Source organism: Pyxicephalus adspersus, chromosome 5 (assembly GCF_032062135.1).
Source record: "Pyxicephalus adspersus chromosome 5, UCB_Pads_2.0, whole genome shotgun sequence".
NCBI classification, from domain to species: domain Eukaryota; kingdom Metazoa; phylum Chordata; class Amphibia; order Anura; family Pyxicephalidae; genus Pyxicephalus; species Pyxicephalus adspersus.
In genome coordinates this window covers 12763157-12784545 of record NC_092862.1, presented here as the reverse complement: position 1 = coordinate 12784545, position 21389 = coordinate 12763157, and the positions used below count along the sequence as shown (strand labels likewise).

The 21389-nt window shown below is 42.0% G+C and overlaps 1 protein-coding gene across 1 annotated transcript in view; it reads left to right on the top strand.

Moving 5' to 3' along the window:
- Positions 1-777: 777 nt before the first annotated feature.
- The window catches only part of ZHX2 (zinc fingers and homeoboxes 2), a 28949-nt gene continuing 8337 nt past the window's right edge, over positions 778-21389 (top strand). The window contains exons 1-2 of the mRNA XM_072410682.1: positions 778-856; positions 13955-14026. The gene's annotated coding sequence lies outside the window, so the exon portion shown is untranslated. The remainder of the gene's footprint in view (positions 857-13954; positions 14027-21389) is intronic.

Genomic DNA, 21389 nt, shown 5'->3' with positions numbered 1-21389 from the left:
AAGCCAATCTTGGGGCAAAATATATACCCTCCAACCCAAGTTTTATATATACTCTCCTTAATGCACCACCCAGGTCTCGTGACATTGCAGTTCCAAGGACAACGGTCTTAGCACCACTCATCTGGCCGGTTCCTAACCGGCTCCTTATGCTGATATCGCTCTTTTTACCAATATGAGAAAACCCAGCCGCGATAGTCTATGATGGGTAAACCTTGAAGAAGCCTGCCGAATGTGAGCAAGCAGAGAAAGGGAATGCCTTGGAGGGCTTTAGATGAGGATTTCGGGTTTAAATATTTATATATGTGTGTATATTTATAAATTTATACATTTTCTTGTCTCTATTCTGATCACGCTGGGCCTTTACCCCCTTGTTTCATTTCTCTTTTCACACTATCTGTTAGAGCGTCATGGGTTTTCCCGCAGGAAAGTAGCAGTTATTATGACTTCAGCGCCGATTGTATCCAAAGTCTGCATTCATTCTTATGTAAACTGGGAATTGCCAGTGACTGGATCCTATAATCTGTTAAACAATTTCCTCTGTCACTTGCTGCCAGTTGCTTTATGAAAAGCAATTTGCACAATATCACTTTGGAGGAGACTCTGTGTGCGTTGATTGGCCATTTGACCATATAGAGGGGTGTTTGTACACGAGTACTGATTACTGAGAAAATTGGTGGGCCCGAGACGATTATTGAGAAATAGAAATAAATTAACCCCTCGTCAGCTGGGGGGCAATCTTCCTGCGGGGTTCTGGGAAGTATTTATCTTTTTCTTTTTTTTTCTGTATTACAGGGTTATAGGCAGGGCCGGTCCTGTTGCTGATGAAAAGGTCCTGGAAACTACAACTTGGCTGTAGGTGAGGAATGGGCTGTGTTGTAAATAGGATTGTATGGCAAGATGCGGTCTGGAAACCAAAAGGAGTACAAAGTTCAGCAAATCAGCTGATAGCATAGTTTTTGGCAAGATGATCATTGATTACCATTATCTGATATTTGCAATGTTAAAGTGAACCTTTCAGGCATTTTAAATAGAAAAGGCTACTGTTTGCCTTTATTGATTATTAGCTGCAAAATTCCAATTAACTTTCAGTTGCAATTGGATTAATATATTCCAGGTGCATCCAGTTTGTTTTTAGAAGACAGCCATAGCCAAGAACCTGTGACCTACCAATATATTGTAAATGTAAAGGAGGGCTCTTGCCCAGTATGGAAGTAGTGGTCTTGCTGCAGAAATCCAACATTCAATGTGCAGTGCAAAACTATAACTTTGCAATCAACAAATCTCTAGTTGCCCATTGAGTTGAGATCTCTATCAGTGACCCAGCATGTGGACATGTCAGGTCTCAGCAGGGAGACCACTGCTTTCCCACAAGAGCAAAGGTTCTTCTCTGCGTCATCCTGGCAATACACTTTTTTTTTTTTTTACTTGGACCACTTTGCACACTTTTGTGTATGCATCTAGATAAATGTTGCAGGTTATAACTGAATATCTTCAAGCCAAAATTTATTTAGGGAAGGAGATTAGAACCTGTTTCAGTGATTTGCTTTCTGTGATTTTCTGTCTCTTCTGGTTTAGTGACACCAGAACAGGAAATGAAGGAAGTGGAGATAATAAGAAAAGACACCAAATGGTTCCATATCCTCACCTCATTTATCAGACCGCTGCATTTTTCTAGCTGCATTAATATAGGTTTTTATATTATTTTTTATATATATATATATAGGTTATATATATTATTAATATAGGTGCATATACACGTTGTTTTCTTAGAACCCCACACTTTGATTCTGCCAATGAGTGCCCCCTATGCAGATTCCCATGGTTGGGGAGCCACTGCTGAATTCAGCGTTGGCCCTCCTGTAGACTGCACTGGCTTTCTTTGAATTAGATTTAACTGACTCAAACTGTTTTCTTAGCAATGTGTATGGCTCTGGCATGGCATAGTAGCTGGATTTGAGACTTGATTAGACTGCTGCACAGGGACCTATAAATGAACTAATGGTAAGATGCGCTTCGGGACAGCCAAAGGTGACATCGCCACACTCCTGTGAGTCATGTGATGTCCATTTTGGAAGAGCACCAAGGTGTTGAATCGACTGCCATATTCTTTTCTCCTGGACACGCATAGTGGTTGAATTTCCCAATAGAAGCATGCGTCTAACGTTGCATGCATTGATCAAAAGGCCATCTTGATGGCGTCACTCTGACCTGCCGTTGACGTTCTTCTCACCTGCATTTGACCTGCTTTAGGTTGCTTTTGCATTTCCAAGACTTTTACAGAATGTGAAGTACACTGGCTTTTACAGATGATGGCATGAGACCCTCCTTACTTTTACTTCCCTTTGTTCCCATGATGCCCCCTTTGGACCCTGAGTCTTAACCCTGTGTGCCTTTTGTGTTTGGATCTTGCACAAGGTTAATGACTGATATGTTGGCACTTACAATGGGTTAATGGCAACCGATGGTGGCCCTCTCAGACCCAAGCACGGCATCTTGGAAATAAAGTATGATGGTCAGATGCACACCCTAACCTAGGGTATCACCAAAGGTGAGCATATTAAGAGAACCTGTCTCTTTGTTCTGTTTGGGACAAGTGACACTGTTTGGCCAGTTTCCTCTTTAAATCTATCCAACAAAATAAATGTAGATTTCTCACAAAAAAAGTGGCTCAGTGAAAAGACTGTCATGAAACAAAATGGTTTCTACTCCGCCTACGAAAAAAACATGGAGTCTGTTGGGGTCGCTGAAATTCAGCTTGACACTGAAGGGAATTACTAGCATTAGCTAAGAACTCAGAAGAGATTCATTGCGGCTTTTAATGAGGACAGGGAAAAATGTTTAATCAGTATTTTTCCACAGCCTTAAACGAAGCTGCAGCATATGGTCATGCAGGCTTCTCTGGCAGGGAACGGATTTGTCATGTGGGACCTTACTGGCATTCACTGCATGAAAGCGCAGTTCAATGGTCAAGTGACTTCCTGTGCAGCTCGCCGAGTCTCTCTCTCTTTGTCGGTTTACTGGACTGAATCCTTTGCGTTTACTCATTAAACCTGCTGACTGGCTGGCCTTTTGTTTCTCGACAGTTTAGGTTTTTAGCTTTATCGCCACGTTTTTAGCTTTTTACCACAGTGAGTTCAGGCAGTGTGAGTGTTGAAGACAACATCAGCTAAATTGGTTCTGAGATTTCAGACGTGCAAGATTTTACGTTTTGCTTGTTAACAATCCGGGCAGAAAATGTTGGAAATTTGGATTTTTAATTGTGGCTTAGGAAACAATTGGTGCAACTTGCACGTGCTCTTAAAATATGTATCTAAAACAAGCTTATACATATCAAATCTGCAGCTTTCAATATAATGCCTGGTGATTCCTTGCCTTGAACCTCCTTGTTTGGGCACTTCCTGTTGTGGAGTGACAACGCCCAGCTGCACTCCTGAATTTTTATGCTGACACACAATAGGAACTTCTGTTGCTGTGCAACTGCACAAGTATCCACTATTGTGTTCCTTGTCAAGAAAATAACCTAGAATGGCATGCAGCTGCTGCTGGTGTGTGCACATGTAGTGCCAAAATACAAAAAACCCCCACCTTAAGCTATATATGTCAAATAATAGTCACCCATGATGAACAGGCGTGCTTATCTCAGACGAAAATCTGACATATGTATAAGGGGGTCCACCAACATCATTCATGGCTGATTGATGAATGATCATTTTGGATCGACCGCTATGCATTTGTATGGTGGAGAACACAGGGTTTTGCTGCTTGCCTATTCTTTAGAAGAGAACATTGCTGTGTGTACAGCACCTGTTTATTCATCTGCCACTGGAAATGATCACAAAGATCTAGTGAGCTGACAACTCTGCTGCATCTAAATCCCGAGCACTGTGTGACTACAAAATTTCCATAAGGGAAGTGTACTGTAGTGGTGTAGTGTAGATCAATGGGAAAACTGGGAAGGGTTCCTAAAGCTGCATTGGATTTTTTTTGTAATGGGGTCGTTGGCTCACTACAAGAACTTAGGAGCTCACTAGATTTCTGACAGTATAAATATTTATTCACAGTGGATGTTGTTTTTAGATTAGTTGCCTGGAATATTTCTCTATAGTGTGCAAAATACAGAATCAGGTAGGGGGTATTCCAGAGTCAGGTGATGTTCTTTCTGCAATAATCGGTCTAAAGCTATGTACACACATGTCGTTGGAAACAATCGATTAATAACCAATCGCTTGATAATCGTTAACAGGCCAACGGCGCAGATGAACGAGCAGTGTGGCTGGAAATGAACGGCAGTCCTGGCAGATCCATTTGGGTGACGATCATTCGCTATCCATTGTGTATACAGTCGTGTAGTGATCGTGGATGGTTCTGCGGTACACATTTTCCGGTACACGTTACTTCCTGCATCGTTCAAACCTTCGCACCTAGTGTGTGTGTGTACATTATTGGTGGATTATATTTGAACGATCGTATCGGTACAGCGTGTAGGCAGTCAATGTGCACATACTTGGTCACAGTCAATGACTTGCTAGCTTGTGAAGCAAAGGTAGGAAGGAAGTGAAAAGCACATTTATTTTTGTTCGTGTGCTCATAACACGCTACCCCAGGCTGCCATAGCATGCACCCGTGCAATGAGCCCTACCTTGGCTTTGTACAGGGTACATTCATGTTTTTTTTTTCTAAGACATATTAAAAATGGTACATTTCTTACCCACATTCATCCTTTATGCTGTACAACATCTCCACCTTCTATTTGCTATTTGAAGTTGTAGGTTTACCAATCTCATGGCTTACAATTCAAGAGCAGCAGTCCTGCATTGCATGTGAGGTCATCAAGGGCCCATCCACATTAGAGAGTAAATCAAATGCTCTAATGATTCACCTTATTCATTATCCCCTAGACAAATTGAGGATTTAGCTCATGCTTTTCTAATTTCTTTACACCAAGGATAAAAATGTCAGGTGTCGGGAACCCCAGCTATAATAATCAATGGAAAAATTGCTGTTTGCATGGGTTGACAGTGGGGGAAAATTCCTCGCCCCAATACATAGGTGGTTGGAATGCCAGCTAAAAAGGCCCTTGTTTCCATGTAGCTACCTATTCAGTTGTATTGGTCCTGGAAATATGCAGATAAAATGTTATGGGAGGGGAGGGCCATGGCTCGGGGGAACCCAGGCAACCTTCGAGAAACCCTAGGGTTCCATAGAACCCTGGTTGTGAATGTTTGATTTAAACCATGCAGTAAGTGGGGGGCAACTTCCTGAATGGATACATTTCCCACCAGCCCAGAAATGAACTTCCAAGAGCCTCTTGAACTTGTGGACCCCTCTGGGAACATGGATCCACCAATCCTTACTTCAGTTCATGTTTCCATACTAAAAACAGCAAAATGTTTCTGACATGTTGTTCGTTTGCATACTTAAAAGCAACTCCAGGCAGCAAGTGAAATTATATCAGGGAACTTGTTATTGCAGTCCAAGAAATACAGCCGAAGCGGACATGCAGTTCAGTTTAATCTGTACAAACACGAGCGTCAGGCTGCCCAAGGTTGTTGGATAGATAATAAATCGGAGTCCATCCCAAAGGCACTGCTATGCAGTGGCTCTGTTCTGGTTTAGTTGATTCTGGCACAAGCTTTGAGATTGGAGGTTCCGACTTCTCTTGCTGCATACTTGTTACAGGTCAGCAGACATGTGACCTGTTTAAAAACATCACTGACCACCCCCTTACTATGCAAGGTGTGTGAGGATTGTCTGGCCTGGTATTTTATTCCTGCTTTGAACAAATGCACTAAGGCACTACAGTTAGTTATATAAGAAAAGATTGCAGGGCAGCCGTATTGGGCTTACGTCCCTGAATATTCTTCATGAACAAGCAGAACCAAACCTAGTTTATACTTGCCTGTTCCTGTTCCATTATGGGCACCGCCATCTTCCTCCTCTGCATTCCGATCTTCGGTAGGGCCAGGATGATTTAACACACACCCGTGCACTCGTAAGGGAAGCTGGGTTTTCCTGGCAATAAATGCTGGTGAAACTTGACAGCTGGGTAGTGATCAGTTTGGTAAGACATAACCCGTCTCATTCTACAACAAACACCTTTATTATCACCAATTTTCAAAGTGGTTCCAAAATCTGCCCCTACCTGTCCCCTCAGACCACCAAACTCATTGTACATGCTCTGATCTCTCGTCTGGACTACTGTAACCTCCTCCTCTCTAATATTCCTCCTCTTCTGCTACCTCTCTCTGTAGTTCTCTTCATTGGCTTCCATTTTACCTTAGAATCAAATTCAAGCTCTTGTGCTTTGCCTTCAAATCCCTCCACAGTTCTTGTCCCACTTACCTTTCTTACTTGATAGAACAATACACCCCTAGTCGCTCTCCTTTTTTCCTCCAATGACCTACTAAGGATTTTCTCACTCATAACCTCATCGCGCACGGCTCCAAGACTTTTCTACAGCTGCCCCGACTCTCTGGAATGGTCTTCCCCGTCCTATTAGTCTTTACCTTTCTGCACTTTTAAAAGGGCACGCAAAACCCATCTTCTCAAATTTGCCTACCCGTCATCTTCTGTCTTTTAGACCCCCTCACTACTCACCCACCACTCCATATCCCCCACCTATTGTGTGATACTCCCCCCACCTTTAATTGTAAGCTCTTCGGGGCAGGGTCCTCTCCTCCTCCTGTGTCACTGTTTGTACCTGTCAGTCATTTGCAACCCCTATTTAATATACAGTGCTGCATAATATTTTCGGGCTATATATATTCTGCTTAATAATAATTGATATGGGAGAACTCTGTTATCATGTGCTGAAAATGTGTATAAAACATATGTTCCATGCATGTGCAGTAGGGACCACAATCCAAGCTAACATGCTTGAACTAATCTGCTCCTTTTTGGGCAATGCATGTCCACACAGATGTGTGCCAACTCCATTAAAAACTATCAAAGCATGTGCCAACATATTGCAGGTGTGAACAGGGCCCGACCCCAAACCTTTCACCCCTTCCCAATCCTTGTGCTTGGATGATTGGGCGCCAGACTGTTATATGGGGAATAAGATGACGTTCCTCCACTATGTGAATATTGATTTGAGGTTTAAAACGACTCTTCTCCATGTGCTGCATTTTAAAGGAGCAGCTTTGGAACAAAAGGAGAGTATATGTACCTGAGCAGCGTTTAGGTCCACCAGTTATTTGAATTTACACAGGTTCTCTTTAAGTCCATGTTCATTGCAGTAATGTGGTGAATGGATTTATTAGTGCCGATCATTCTTAGTCACTTGTGATATAGCCGGCCCGGGGCAGGTAGCTGATTAAAGCAATGGTGTTTGCTGGTAGAAATGTGCACAGCGGGGCCAAACTGAGTCCCGAATCCCTGTGACATATTTAGCCGAGGCATTTTGCAATGTTCTCTTTGGGTGCGTCACAGCAGTTGTGATATTTTGAAGGTCATGGGACTGAGTGCGATGACGGAACAGATTAAATCAGCCTGGACTTGGAAGTGTTGCTCCATGTTAACCGTCAATAAAACCATAAAGCTTAGAGTTGGCAATACACTTCACTGCCAAACTGAATAGATTTAAAATCTAAGATCTCAAAACATGTCGGTTGCCTTTGCCAGGCGTGGCTGCAGGTTTTTTATATCTGTGAAATGAGAACCAGGCTGTTCCTTCTTTTTATTCCTTACTGCAGTAGAAGGTGAGGAAGAGGGAGCGTCTATTGGTTGCATAATAATTAAACAGCACTTGTGCAGCCATACCCGAATATATATCAATATGTAAAATATTTCTATTGTTTAAATAAAGAGGTCAAGTCCATCGTTCAGTCAACAGTTTGATAGCAATCGTGGAAAAGTGATTGCATTAATTACTGTTTTGCAGTACAGATCAGTTATTGAAATATGAATGATATATCATGATGAAGTCAATTCCAAAGAATCAATTTATATTTCGGTCATAATGTTGATCAATAATTTCATCAAGAGATAATTGCAATGTGTACATGTGCCATTAGGCCTTTGTAACTAAAAAAAAAAAAAAGAGCACTTGTTACCTTTTCTTCTTTTTTTATTGCTCCGACATATTATGGAGCGCTGTACAAAATCCACAGCCATGTAACTGTGGCTCAAAGGAGCTTACAATCTAATGTCCCTATTATGGTCATATGTCATTAGCACTAAGGTTTTTCGGGGAAGCCAACTGACCTGACCTGTTTTGGGATGTGGGAGGAAACCCATGCAAACATTAGGACATACAAACTCCATGCTGATAGTGACCTGAATGAGATTCAGACCTGAGATTGTTCATCGTTTTGCTTCAGAGGGGAAACAGCAGCAGGGCTTGCTGGTGGGTATAAGGGCAGATCCTAAAGTCTTAAAGCAATCTGACTTCTAGAGTAGGTTTGAACATTCTTACAGCAAAAAAGTCCATCTAAATCTGACATTGGGAATCCTGTAAACAATCTGACGCCATAGACTCAATCGTCCCACCAGAATTTGTCCATTTGTAAAATCAAAACTGCAAAATAAAATACAAAGGCTATGTACACACATGCAATAATTATTGTTGCAATGGATCTTTTGTGATCCTTTCCAATGCCAAACTACTACGTTCCAACGCCAAACTACTACGTTAGTACAGTACCGTTCTGCTCAATGGAGAGAGGAGAACAACTAAGCGGCAACCCGCTACTCTCTCTCCCCTTTACTCTCATTACGATCGTTTGTCGTCCCTAGATCAGCGAGGACAGTCGTTTGGACGATGAGCACTGTACACATGCCAGGTTATTGTCCGATATCAGCCCTGAGCCGATTATCAGAAGAGAACCATTGCATGTGTGTACCCAGCCTAACTTCAGATTTAATCAACTATGAGGGGCAGACAATAGCAATTTTATCTAAACGGTTTAAACTTTTCCACTTAGTCCAATCAAAACCCCATCTCCTTTCACTCCAAACCACCATTATGTCTTCATTTGCTTTTCCTAACAATGGAATTGGAAAGTTCAGTCGCTCTATCAATTAGCCACATGTTCAACTTCCTGACTCCCAGGGGGATGGGAGAGGTGTTGGTTACATACTACAAAAGCCACCATGGAATTGTTGGCTGTCTCTGATGTCAGTTTTAGGGGGTGAGGGGTGGAGGACATTTTGCACACTGTAGGGGGGAGGTAAGGGGTGGAGGGCTGTTTTTGGAAATGATGATGCTTGAATCAGGAACTCTATAATGAGCTTTGTAGTGTGAAGTTGCATGGCACATTAGCACATCACAGCCCAGACAAATGGCTGCATACAGAGAGGAGTGGAGGGGGGAGGAAGTTTCAGAAGAGTCATCTCAAGCAGCGAAGTGTTTTTTGTTTTTTTTATCTGGTATAATGTGAATCTGATTGAAAAGGCTATTACAGTAAAATACCTGATATGTCCCTACATTGTATGGGGAAAGTTCCTTTGCATTGCTGTAACTTTATCTAATCTCGGGGTTCTCCCCAGGCCCTTTAAGCTGGGCGCACCACCCAGCACTTTTCAGTAACCACCCGGCTATTTTTGGATGTTTACTGAAAACTTGGGTCCTCATACAGGGGCTTCCACCAGCTTACAGCTTCTTCCCACCCAGCTTGTAAAAGTTCTAGGGAGAAGACTGAATCTGTTGCCCAATATTGGCTGCAATGTTAAGCTCCGTAGAGATTGGATCGTTCATGATCGCTTCCAATGACAGATGGAACGAACAAGCGCTGTACACACAACGCCATTCTGCTCAATGAAGAGAAAAGGGCTCTGCTGCATTCTGCTCCATAGGAGTGAACAGCGGTTGTTCTCGATCGGTCGTTCATCAATCCATCTTGGCAGATTGCTTAACATTGTCAGGGGACCAGTATACACGTCAGATTTTTGCCTGAGACTAACATCGTGCTAGTCCTATCATCTGACATGTGTATGTAGCTTTAGGCATGGAATGGTAGCTGATACTACACTATGGCATTACTGGGCTGTATGCTTTATATAAAGGTGCTTTGGTGGGCTGTGGTAATTATACCATTCAGAGAGTTTTGTTGTATCAGTGCAGCATATACCCGTTGATCCTGCCAAATATCCAGTAAGCTGGTAATCGTTCATGCTGTAAGGGTGACATTCTTCCCATGGCCAGCAATGTAAGTGGCGTTTTTCCCACTGACCACCACACTAATATACTGTGAGCTGTGGATATAATATTTATAGCAGGGTGACCTAAATGTTATTTCAAGGATTCCCCCATGTAAAAAAGTTTAAGAAACACTGAGAGGGGGAACCTAGGCGATCCAGCAATCCTGTAATGTATTTTGTAAAAAATTATCTGCTATTAGCTAGTAAATGTTTTCAATCTTGGACGAGATCGATTCCAGGTTTGCTGGATCACCAAGGTTTTCCCATGATAACTTTACCAATCGCTTTAACAATACCCTGTAACACGACTCTTCTTTCTGTAAATCTGGGAAGAGTCAGATTTATTACTGGCTCTGTGTTTTTCAACTTCCCTCATTACTCGGTGTCACCGAGACAGGAAGTGGGATCTCCCCAGTGGTTACAGAAGACTAAAAACCTGAGACTGTATTTACACTTCCTATATTTCTAATATTAATAAGTTGTAGTTATATAGCGTCAACATATTATGCATCGCTGTATATTAAATAGGGGTTGCAAATGACAGACAGATACAAACAGTGACACAGGACGAGGAGAGGGCCCTGGGCAAAAGAGCTTACAATCTAAGAGGTTACATTTAAGCTACAAATACATGTCGTCTGAGATGAACGGTCGTTTACAGAGGTCCCCCAACATTCATCGCAGCCAACTGGGAACGACCGCCGTGCATTTCTATAGTGGAGAGCACAGCGGGGTCACTCGCCCTCCCTCTTCTCCATAGAACAGAATGGTTCTGTGTGCTCATCACTCATCATTCATTTATCTGTCACTCGAGACAATCACAAAAGATCGTCTCCAGCGACAATCATCTGATGTCTGTGCTGGGCTTTAGTCTATTATTACTAAACAAAATATCTGGAGTTGGGCTTGGGGGAAAAACAAAACCTTTTTTACATTTAAGCTTAAGATTCTTTTTTTTTTTTTTTTCACCTACTTAAAATTGAAAAGTGCCTTTTGTGCTTTTTTTTTTATTGTACGGCTTGCATATTGTTCTGTTTGGTAAACACACCAGAGGGGCCACATCAATAGCTCTGCAGGCCGGCAAAATGGCCGCCCGTCTAGCCTCATTTAAATGCTAATGAATAATTAAAAGTTGCAGCTCTGCATATGAAATGCGTGGACTGAGGCGCAATTAGAAGCAGGCGGGAGTGCGAGAGAGGGGACGGAGGAGTTTGGCGTCACACCGCAAAAATGATTAATTAGGAAGAAGAGACTAAATTAAAAAAAAATAAAAGGATAGCGGAGCTCGGTGTATATGGCTGACGGAGGGGAAAACGCCAAATTGCCGCTGTGGGTGATTACAGCTTATAGCACAATAAAATAAATCTTTTTGTTCCGGTTTGGGTGGTGTGGTGCCGTCTAGGCCAGGAAAACGTCGTCTTACAAGGACATCAGGCCTTGTTTGTGGTATGGGGGTCCAGGCATGACGCCTGAATTGTCGTTGTGGGTGACGACGGCTTTCTGTGGATAAAATTACCGGTAATCCTTTTTTTTTTCCCCCCAGTTTATGATCTGGTGCAGTGTAGGGCATTAAAATGTCATTTTACAGGAACGTCGGTCTTGTTTGTGGTGTTTTGGGGCCCAGGCATGACGTAACGAAAAAGCATAGAATTGTTGCTGTTGGTGATTACAGCTTATAGGACAATAAAATAAATCTTTTTGTTCTGGTTTGGGTGGTGTGATGGTGTCTAGGCCAAGAAACGTCATTTTACAGGATTGCAGGGCCTTGTTTGTGGTGTTTTGGGGCCTAGGCATGAGGCAATGAAAACACACAGAATTGTTGCTGTTGGTGATTACAACTTATCAGATGGCTCTCTATGGGTATATTTTTTTTCCCAGTTTGGGTGGTGTGGTGCCGTCTAGGCCAGGAAAATCTCATTTTTCAAGAAAGTCGGGCCTTTCCTACGGTATTGGGGTCCCAGGCATTATACAACGAAAACAGATAGAATTCTTGCTGTGGGTGATTACAGCCTATAGGATGATATTCTGTAGATAAAATAAATCGTTTTGTTCTGATTTGGGTGGTGTGGTGCCATCTAGACTAGTAAAATGACGTTTTTTAGGCATGCCGGGCCTTGTTTGTGGTGTTTCAGGCCCTGGGTATGATGCAACAATATCTCAGACCCTAATACAGTTGCAAAAAAAGGTCAACAAATGCTTTGTCTCCTGTTGGTATTTTACTCCTCTGGACAGTAAAATTGGCGCTTAAATAAGCCCCTATGGCTGAGATATTTTTGGAGAAAAGGTGGAAATGTTCATCCTAACCCTTGGCCCCAAATTGATGCACGTCACTCCTACGTAGGCCAATTTTTTGGCCTATCTGAGGGTCAGATTGGTTGCGGTAGGCTGTGAAGTTTTTATTTCACCTTATGGCCTTGTTTTGGGTCTAAACAACAGATCCTTGTGGTGTTAGGTTAGCGGTTCAAGGAGCTGCAACAGCAGTCAGTGAGATGGATTTGGACCCGTTGTTTTAAAATTGGATGTTACACCCAGATTTGCAGCATGTTGGAAAATGTGTAACAAAATCTGAGACGATCATGGTGACCTTGCAGATCCTGCCGAGAAACAAACAGATCTGTTGACCCTGTCTGAAGTCTTTTCTTTTGTAATTTCCTGTGTACCAAACAAAAAACCACAACACCCCTCTGTTACTAACATAGTGAAAGGCAGGTATTTGTAGTCCAAATTAGGAGAGCAATCAAGGGTGACCACACTATAGAAACAACACCCTGAGTGAGCATTGCCACCCTAGGACAGGAAATAGATTATCAGCAGAATCACCCGATACAAAAAGTCTTCAAAAGCAAATGAAAGCCGCCACATCTAAGGACTGCAAGCAGTCATGTTTTACATATTTGATTTGGGTTTACTTTGTTTTTGTAAAGCAGAACTTGGTCGCTTTTATGTATTTATTTTTTCCATTGTTGGATATAGCAAGGCAGTGCTGGGTCCTTATCAAGTTTTAATTGCTTTGTTCCCTTTTATTTCCTATGGTGTCACTAGGACAGAAAAAAAAATGGATAAAAGGGAAACAAAAAAAAAAGTACTTTGGTATTAAACAAGGTGAAGTCCTTCTGGGGTCACCTAAATAATGACAGACACCCATCCCTTCCCAAAAAATGGTCTTGCACAGCATTATTAGAACAGAGGCGTGCAGTGTTTAATCCATCTAGGGTCTTTTGTTTTACCTGCATAGGAAAATAATGAAACCACGGCCCACCCTCCCAGAAATCTGCAGCAGTGCAATAAAAGTACTTGCATTGTTTGATAAGACAAGCAGGGGTAAACCAGTCTCCTGTTGTCACCTGGACAGAAAAGTAAACCCCTCCAATCAATGGACTTCAACAGCAAGCAAAAACCTGTTGAAGTTTCTCCATTTAAAAATATACGAGTGGGGTATAGTCCTTAAGCAGATCCTGAGATTGTTTTGGCATTTTAAGATTTTTATGTGACAGGTTCTCTTTAAAATACAAATTAGGTTTTATTTAAGATCCCAAATCCTCCAACACAGAGAAATCCCTACCATGTTCGTCTACTCTCTTCCTGCCCTCCTGCTGGTTTCGGTGGTCCCTGCCCACCTTTTGTGTGTTTTTGGCCCCTCCCTATTACAATGAGGATCCATGATAATGGCCCCAGCAGGTGAGCAGAGCCCACCAGTTCACATCTTACCAGACACAGGAAACGATCAGATCTTGTATTTCTCCATACCCGCTGAGGGTGGAATGGCGCTTTAATTATTTTACCTGGGACTAATATGTCCTTATTTCCTTGGCAGGCTATGCTAAGACCATGGAATATCGCCTGAATCACCGAATAGGAATCCTTTATCACCAGGAAATGATCTGAGGTAAGTCGCTTAATACTTTCTTATTCGGTAAAATATTCACAGGCATGATCATATTTAATGTAATGCTAGCTACCGTGTAGAATATTGATGAGGATTTCAATAATAATAGCTAGGAAGAGCAACATAGGGAAAAAAGTGATTTTTTAAACTTTTCCTATGCACTTAGAGAGGATTTATAAAAGGGGAGACAGGTCCACGTTAAAGGAAACTTGCCTTTGGTAACTGCTTTGGCTCTCCTTGCTGCCTGGATGCCCTTTGGGTTTGATATTTTAGGTTGCTTACCCGGAACCAGCAGGCCAATAAACTCAGAACTCTAGATCTGTATATATGGTCCAGGTATATGCAGTGTTCAAGAATTTTTTTTTAAGTTGGGTGGAAAGAAGCTCTAAGGGGGAGAAAGCCCTAACCCAATTTATCATTAACTATCCAGCCGGGTGGATACTGAAGAGTGCCGGGTGGGGAGCCCAGCTAAAAGGAGCCGGGGAGAACACTGTATTTGACACACAAAGGGCGATCTGCTTAAAGAAACCCGGTCACCTTCTTAAAAATTACAGGAAAAAGCACTAGGTGTTTAAAATAATTGCTTTTTAGTGTTTTTTTCTTTTTTAACTTTTTTAAAAGTTGAATTTATCCCTATTTAATGTGCAGCGCTGCGTAATATGTTGGTGCTATATAAATCCTTTTTAATAATATTTATTAGCTTGGAATGAACCTTGATGTGACTTCTCCTGGTAGGTTCATTTTCTGTTTGGAGGACAGTCCCCTCCTCCATCCTTGCACATTTTAGCTCCCTGCTCTTCAGGTATCTAATTACTGTCTGTTCTGGTCCAGCTCCTCTAACCCCCCTCCCCCACAGAAACTTTGATGTAGCTGGCAGGGAAGGGCAATATTATATTGAACACAGCTGGAGCCGCTAACATAACATCCAACATGGCGGCCCCCAGTTTAATGGCTTTTATGGCTACACATACTTAATACTTTTACATGCACGTAAACCTTAAAGGAAGGTTTTTGTTGAGATTATTAGTTTGATAACCGGGATCGTCAACATTATACCAAATACAAAGGAGCCAGATTTTTTTCAAAGCAGAGCTATTGGGTGCAAACACATTTACCCATCCTGAGGGCCCTCCTTTGCACTGCGAAGGTTAATTGCCTTTTTTTCCTAAGGTATACTCTTGCTTTAGGTTTATTTCAGACCCCCGATGAGCCAGAGCGGTCCACTGCAGGCACAATTCAAGTGAATAGGGGCGACTGGGACCAATTTTTTTGTATGTTGCTTTTGGCTGCACGATTGTGGCCTAAAGATCTGCAATGCAGCCGTGTGCAAATCTTGTTACCTATCCTAAGACCGGATTCAGACTAGCAGTATTTTATGGCAGAGTTTATTGACTCTGAGTGCCCACTGTCAAACACTAGATGCCAAGGTGCAGTAATAGGCTGCACACACAGATGCTGCCTCCTACTACCTGCCAATAGATAATGACCAAATTATATATTATAGTATATTAACACACACTGGCAAAAAAATGGCTGTCTGAACCTAGCTATACTTCCTGGCAGTCACAACGCTCCTTTTCTGTCCTGCAGGCCTATGGCATCCTCCTGTACAATGCAAGACTGCTGATCTTACATTGCACAGAATAATGTCAGAGAGCTGCCACCAGACAAGCCAAAAAGGATTGCAGTAAAAGGAGGAAGCCTGCATGAACCAAGGAATAAGGTAAGTAATCTCATTCATTATGAGCAGGCAAAATGAGAAGTTAACCCTTTTCATCCTGGAGTTCAGCTGGGATGGGTTAAAAGAAACATTTTGTGATAGAAAGAAAAAAAAACATAGCCCTTCCTTATGGCTCGCTCACTTATATGCTTTTATGTAGCATTGCTTTATCGCTCTGTAGCTGGCTGCATGTCCCCTTTAAATCAGCACTGCGCTTGCAGCACATAAAGCGCTTCTGGCCATGCTTGTTCAGCGTTTTCATTAGCCTTTACCATCTGTAATAACAGGAAAGGCTTGTGTCATAACCCTTATAAATGCATCTTGAATGCCCTTCTTGAAAGCACCGGTCTGACATCACTCGGTCAGACTCCGATGATGTCATGGAAATTTCCAGGCAGTGAGTCAGAGCCAGTGACTGTCAGAAGGCAGACAGCAGGGGTGTAGATCATACGTTTCCCAGCTTTAAAGAGGGATTCTGGGGAAAATCCTAGCTTATTCATTAATGTGAAAATAGATTTGCCTGTATTAGGCAATTAAAAAAAAAAAAAGTCATATTTCAAAGTAAGCTGCTGTAGCTCATACACAAACCTATCACATTTATTGTCATTGCAACAAGATGTAAGCTTTTTCTGCACCCCAAAGCGGAGTGGGGGGTGGTTGTAAATGGGTCAGACCCACAGGTTGCATGGCACTCTTTGCCACGTACCCAGTCCATCGATGTGACGGTGCATTAGGTGTCATTTTTTTTTTTTTTTTCCCCCTGTAATTCTTTCTGACCTAGGGTAGCAACCCTTGTAGTTTTGTATGTAGATGTAGCATTGTTACACTGGGATAAGAAGCTACAGGAGACTTCCTTCTCATCATTAAAATGGCCCAGTTTATAGTCAAGGACAGAGGTGCCCAACAGGTGGATTGCGATCCACCGGTAGATCCCAAAAGCAACGCGAGTAGATCGCTAAGCCCTATCAAAACAAACTCTACCGAGCACAGAAAAGTCCAAGTTTTTATTGTTGATAGATCATTTTGACTTGGTCATTTTAAAAGTAGCTCGCAAGCCAAAAAAGTGTGGGCACCCCTGGTCTAGGACAATGACCCAGGGCTAGTCTACAATCTCTGCAGAAAGAACAGGACAGCACTGGAGTTCTGGATTTTATTATTGCACCTATTGAACAGATATAAAAGAATTATGATATATTATACAGACAAAAATGGAGCAAATTAGTTTTATGTTAGGGTTTCCATTATTTTAAGTTAGATCATATCATTTACACATTGGGCATAGATGACAAGGTTCTACTTTCATCTCTTTCCACAATTAAAACATGACTCTGGATTACATGAGAGCTAAAGTTTCACAGAAGTATTTCTGATTATTGCCTTGGCTTCCTATGATCCTTAGCATCTGAAAAGGTTATGTTGTCACTGCAGTCTGTTCCTGGCGTTATGCGCTGGGGCGCAGCTGCAGGTATTGTCCCTACCCTATTAAGGAGGTCGATTTGTGCTCGGACCCCTCGGCCAGAACTGGAGGCAGATTCTATCAGTCATTGCGACCGGACCTGTCAGAAACTATATTCTGCTCCACAGTCAGTAGCTCTGGCCCTGACCTAGTTTTCTCCCGTCTTTATTCTGCTTCATTTCATCACACTGCGGCCGCAAAATATTTTACCTGTTATCGTGTAATTTACAGCTTATGGGTTACTGGCCAAGTATAGGAGTCTGTGAATGGGTGTGCCAGCAATGCGGAAGTAAGTGCAGAAATGGGGTTAACAACTGGAGACCCTTTTATTTTTATTCTTGCAGTAATGCAATGTGGGCCAACACCATCAATTTTATCAGAGGACACTAAAAATAAATTCTTTACAATTATAAACTAATTAAAGTTATTATTAGACAGTATTTATATAGCGCCAACATATTACGCAGCGCTGTACATTAAATGTGGTTTGCAAATGTCAGGTGGATACAAACAATGAAATGGGTAGAGGGCCTTGCCCAGAAGAGCTTACAATCTAAGAGGAGGGGGAAGTGGTACACAACAGGAGGGGATGAAAGATATATTTTGGGAGAAATAATATTTAACATTTTTTAGTAGATTTTCAGAATGGTGGCTCAGGAGTTAGCACTCCGGCCTTTGCAGTGCTGGGTTAAAGGTTTGAATCTCAGCCAGCACACTATCTGCATGGAGTTTGCAGGTTCTCCCCTCATTTGCGTGGATTTCCTCTGGGTACTCCGGTTTCCTCCCACAATCTTCAAACATGCCGTTAGGTTAATTGGTTTCTCCACATAATTGCCTGTTAATGAAATAAGACTATGGTAGGGACATTGGATTGTGAGCCCCTTTGAGGCACAGCTAGTGACATGACTTTGTACAGCGCTGCGTAATATGTCAGTGCTATATAAATACTGTACAATAACCCTACTGTATAAAGTGATCCTTTTCTTCCTGATATCGTTGAAAACAAATGCTGTGCCTAAAAGCAGATACTGCAAGACGCCCCCAATTAATTTTATCTGACTTTCCAATTTAGAGGCCATTTATAAAGGACAAGGGTTCTGCACATTGCAGGACATTGCTGAAAATATTCCACGCTGAGCCTGCAGAGAGGACGATGGGGTGTCTCCAATGTCCTGTGGTGTATTCTCTGTATAATGCTGTAGAGAATGCTTCCTGATAGGAGTGCTATCACCTTAAAGCTAGAAATACTATGTTAAAATTCTTTTGGTTTTTCCCTTTTTACACAATTTGCAAACCTAACAGCTACAGCAACTTTGACGATCTCATATCATTTCTTTTCCTGTGGGCTACAAGCGTCGTCAAGCCCAGTGCTCCTGATTCATGCTGTGATGGAAAAGTTTAGCGGAAGACATTACGCAGGGCTGACACCACACAGTCCATGAAATTAAGTGAGGTCAGCCCACAATAGGACTCCATACAATAGGTGTTTTTTAATTTTTTTATTTTTTTTGCAGATCAAGGTTTTTTTTTTCCTGTAAGATCTCAATGGGTTAAATATGGGGATATTTAGTGCAGAGATGTAATGAACATTTTTTTTTTTTTTTGCATTGTTATACACTTTAAACATTTCTTGGATGTTACAACCTGGGAAAAGTCGTTGGTGCAAAAGGCCCCCACCATCACCACCACTATATCCAATTACTCTATGGCCCTTGCAGACTGGGTGTAACTCGCACTAGAGGAGGTCAAATTTGAAGTATTTTGCACCACCAGAGGTAGGGCAGGAGCCAGTGGGGTGTAGCGGGTCCCTGGAGAGGTAATAACCACAGCATGGGAAGGGAGGAAATAGGGGATCCTTTACCTTTGGATGTCAGTTTACCCTAAAGGTTTTAAAACACACAAAAAAAAATGCTTTAAATCTTATATCAATATCTTGTATCTTGCTACCATGTATTATCCGTGCCTTGGGTGAACATTGGGTGGTGTCCGAAATTCCCTAACTAAACAAGGTAGTGACTTAATATTTACCAGTGAAATTTTGCAGCAGTCTGCGGAGAGCTGGTGTTTGTGGCCAGGCTTGGAAATAAAGCACATGATGTGACGGGATATTCTATATAGGGATCTTGGTGTGTATTGATTGTCAGCCTTGGAGAAGACAGTGTGTCTGCAGCAGTGTGGGCCTGAGCTCTGTATTCATCCTTCACAGAGACAGTTTTTGCCAAAACGACCAAATACAGGATGGGGATCCAAAATGCACAGCATTCCGCCTTGTGCATTGTTTCTAAACACACTTGTGTTGACATACATTGGCACTAGCATTTTTTAAACACATTGCATGGCTGTTTCTTCCCCCCAGAACAAGAGCTCTGTCTAGTATTGCATGCTGTGCTGCAGTTCAATGCAGATTATCCTATTTTTACCCAGCAAACACTAAATCCTCATAGAGATGCTAGATGACCGTCAATGGAAACTGGTGATTGTTTCCAGTGACTGATGAACGAATGAGCACTGTACACACAACGCTGTTCTATTTAATGGAGAGGTAAGAAATTCCCTCGAGCATGACTGTTCATCTCTGGCAAGAGAGAAAGATATCCTGAAGTGGGTTCACTGAAAGCAATGGAAGTATATTTGTTATTGTGTCAGTCATAACTTTCAATGCAGGCCCAAACAATAACGAGTAAAGTTGTATATGGTGTGAATAAGCGCTAATTAAAAAAAAATGGGCGTTTCTATTTTCATTCCTATTTAAACATTGGTGAAAATTTAGGTTTGTATAAGATTTATAATTTATTACATGAACACAAAATAGGTAGTAGTGGAGCTTTTTGTCCCCTTTCCCCATTTTTTGCACAGAACATTTTTTTTTTTGTTGTTTTTTTTTTTATTTTTTTTACTAAAAATAACGCATATTGAAAAACCCCAAAGCGGAGGGTATTTCAGCGAAGGAACAAAGGAGAGCTTGATCCGCGGTTCGTTCAGCCGTACTGTCCGCTCGTGTGTAGCCTGCTCTGTCTCCATAGCGATGCATTATCCCGTCTCCGCTTCTGCGGAAAATCGATTTGCAAGTAACCTAGTCAGCCATTGTCTAGGTGTGACCACAAATTTGGAAAGAAGAGTTTTTTAGGATTTTCTATATATTGTTAGGTTGCTGCTTTAAATGTAACTTTCCTCTCCATAGGTAGTTTTTTTTTTTCTGCGTCATTTTGTGACAGTGCCCTGTGGTGGTTAATTGCAGGCGGCTGTCTTCTGCAGTATGACCTCATTCTCTGCTCGCAGGCTGTCTGCTGCTAGGCTCATTAGTGCGTCGATTACGTGACGGTCTTTAGTGGCTCCCGAGTTCTGCAATGTACGGATGAGTAAATCCATACTCCTCTCCCTGCGGGGGGTCATGGTAAAGAGTGCACACCGCACGTAAACACGGGCAGCCATTTTGCAAGCTTGAGGCACTGTTACACCATGTCACAACGATGTAACGCGTTCCTGACTTCGCCTGTGCAGTCAGGGATGGAACCATTTTGTGTGCTTGGGCAATGTTCTTAATATAGGAGATGGTAATGCTTTAAAGAGGAACTCTGAGCTAAAATGGCAGAACCGTTCACATCACAAAGTTAGGCAACTTGGCCAGGGTTCGGATCTGTAAAACTGGTCGTTGGCAAGAATACCTTCATAGGTTGTCTATGAATTAGAAGTCTGTGGAAACCATACTGTGTCTGTGCCCATCTCTCAAACTTTAACATGTTACCTGTTGCATGATGGTTTTAGGAAAACAACATTTTTTGTTGTTGACGTGGCAGTTGCTTTAAAGTAACTTCCATCAGGAATATTCATTTAAGATAAACCATGACTAAAGTGGAATGTTTTTCTATACATTGGCCCAGTTGCTTAAATATCATTCTGCAACAGATCTTTTTTTCATGTCGTGTATAGAATAGCTCCCCCCTCCCATGACCATTGTGGTCTCTCCCGCCGATCCTCACATCACTAATCTTGCAGTGATTTGGAACAGCGAGCTGAACCACTTCATTCAGTGGGGGGTTCTGCTATTTGACCAACCCATGGAGTTGAATGAGATGGGAGGATGTTGGTTTTCTGTAAAGCATACAGGCTTCCAGATAGCTGCTATTGTTTTTTATTATTATATTATTATTCTAATTATATTAAATTATTACCTAATATTTTATTCT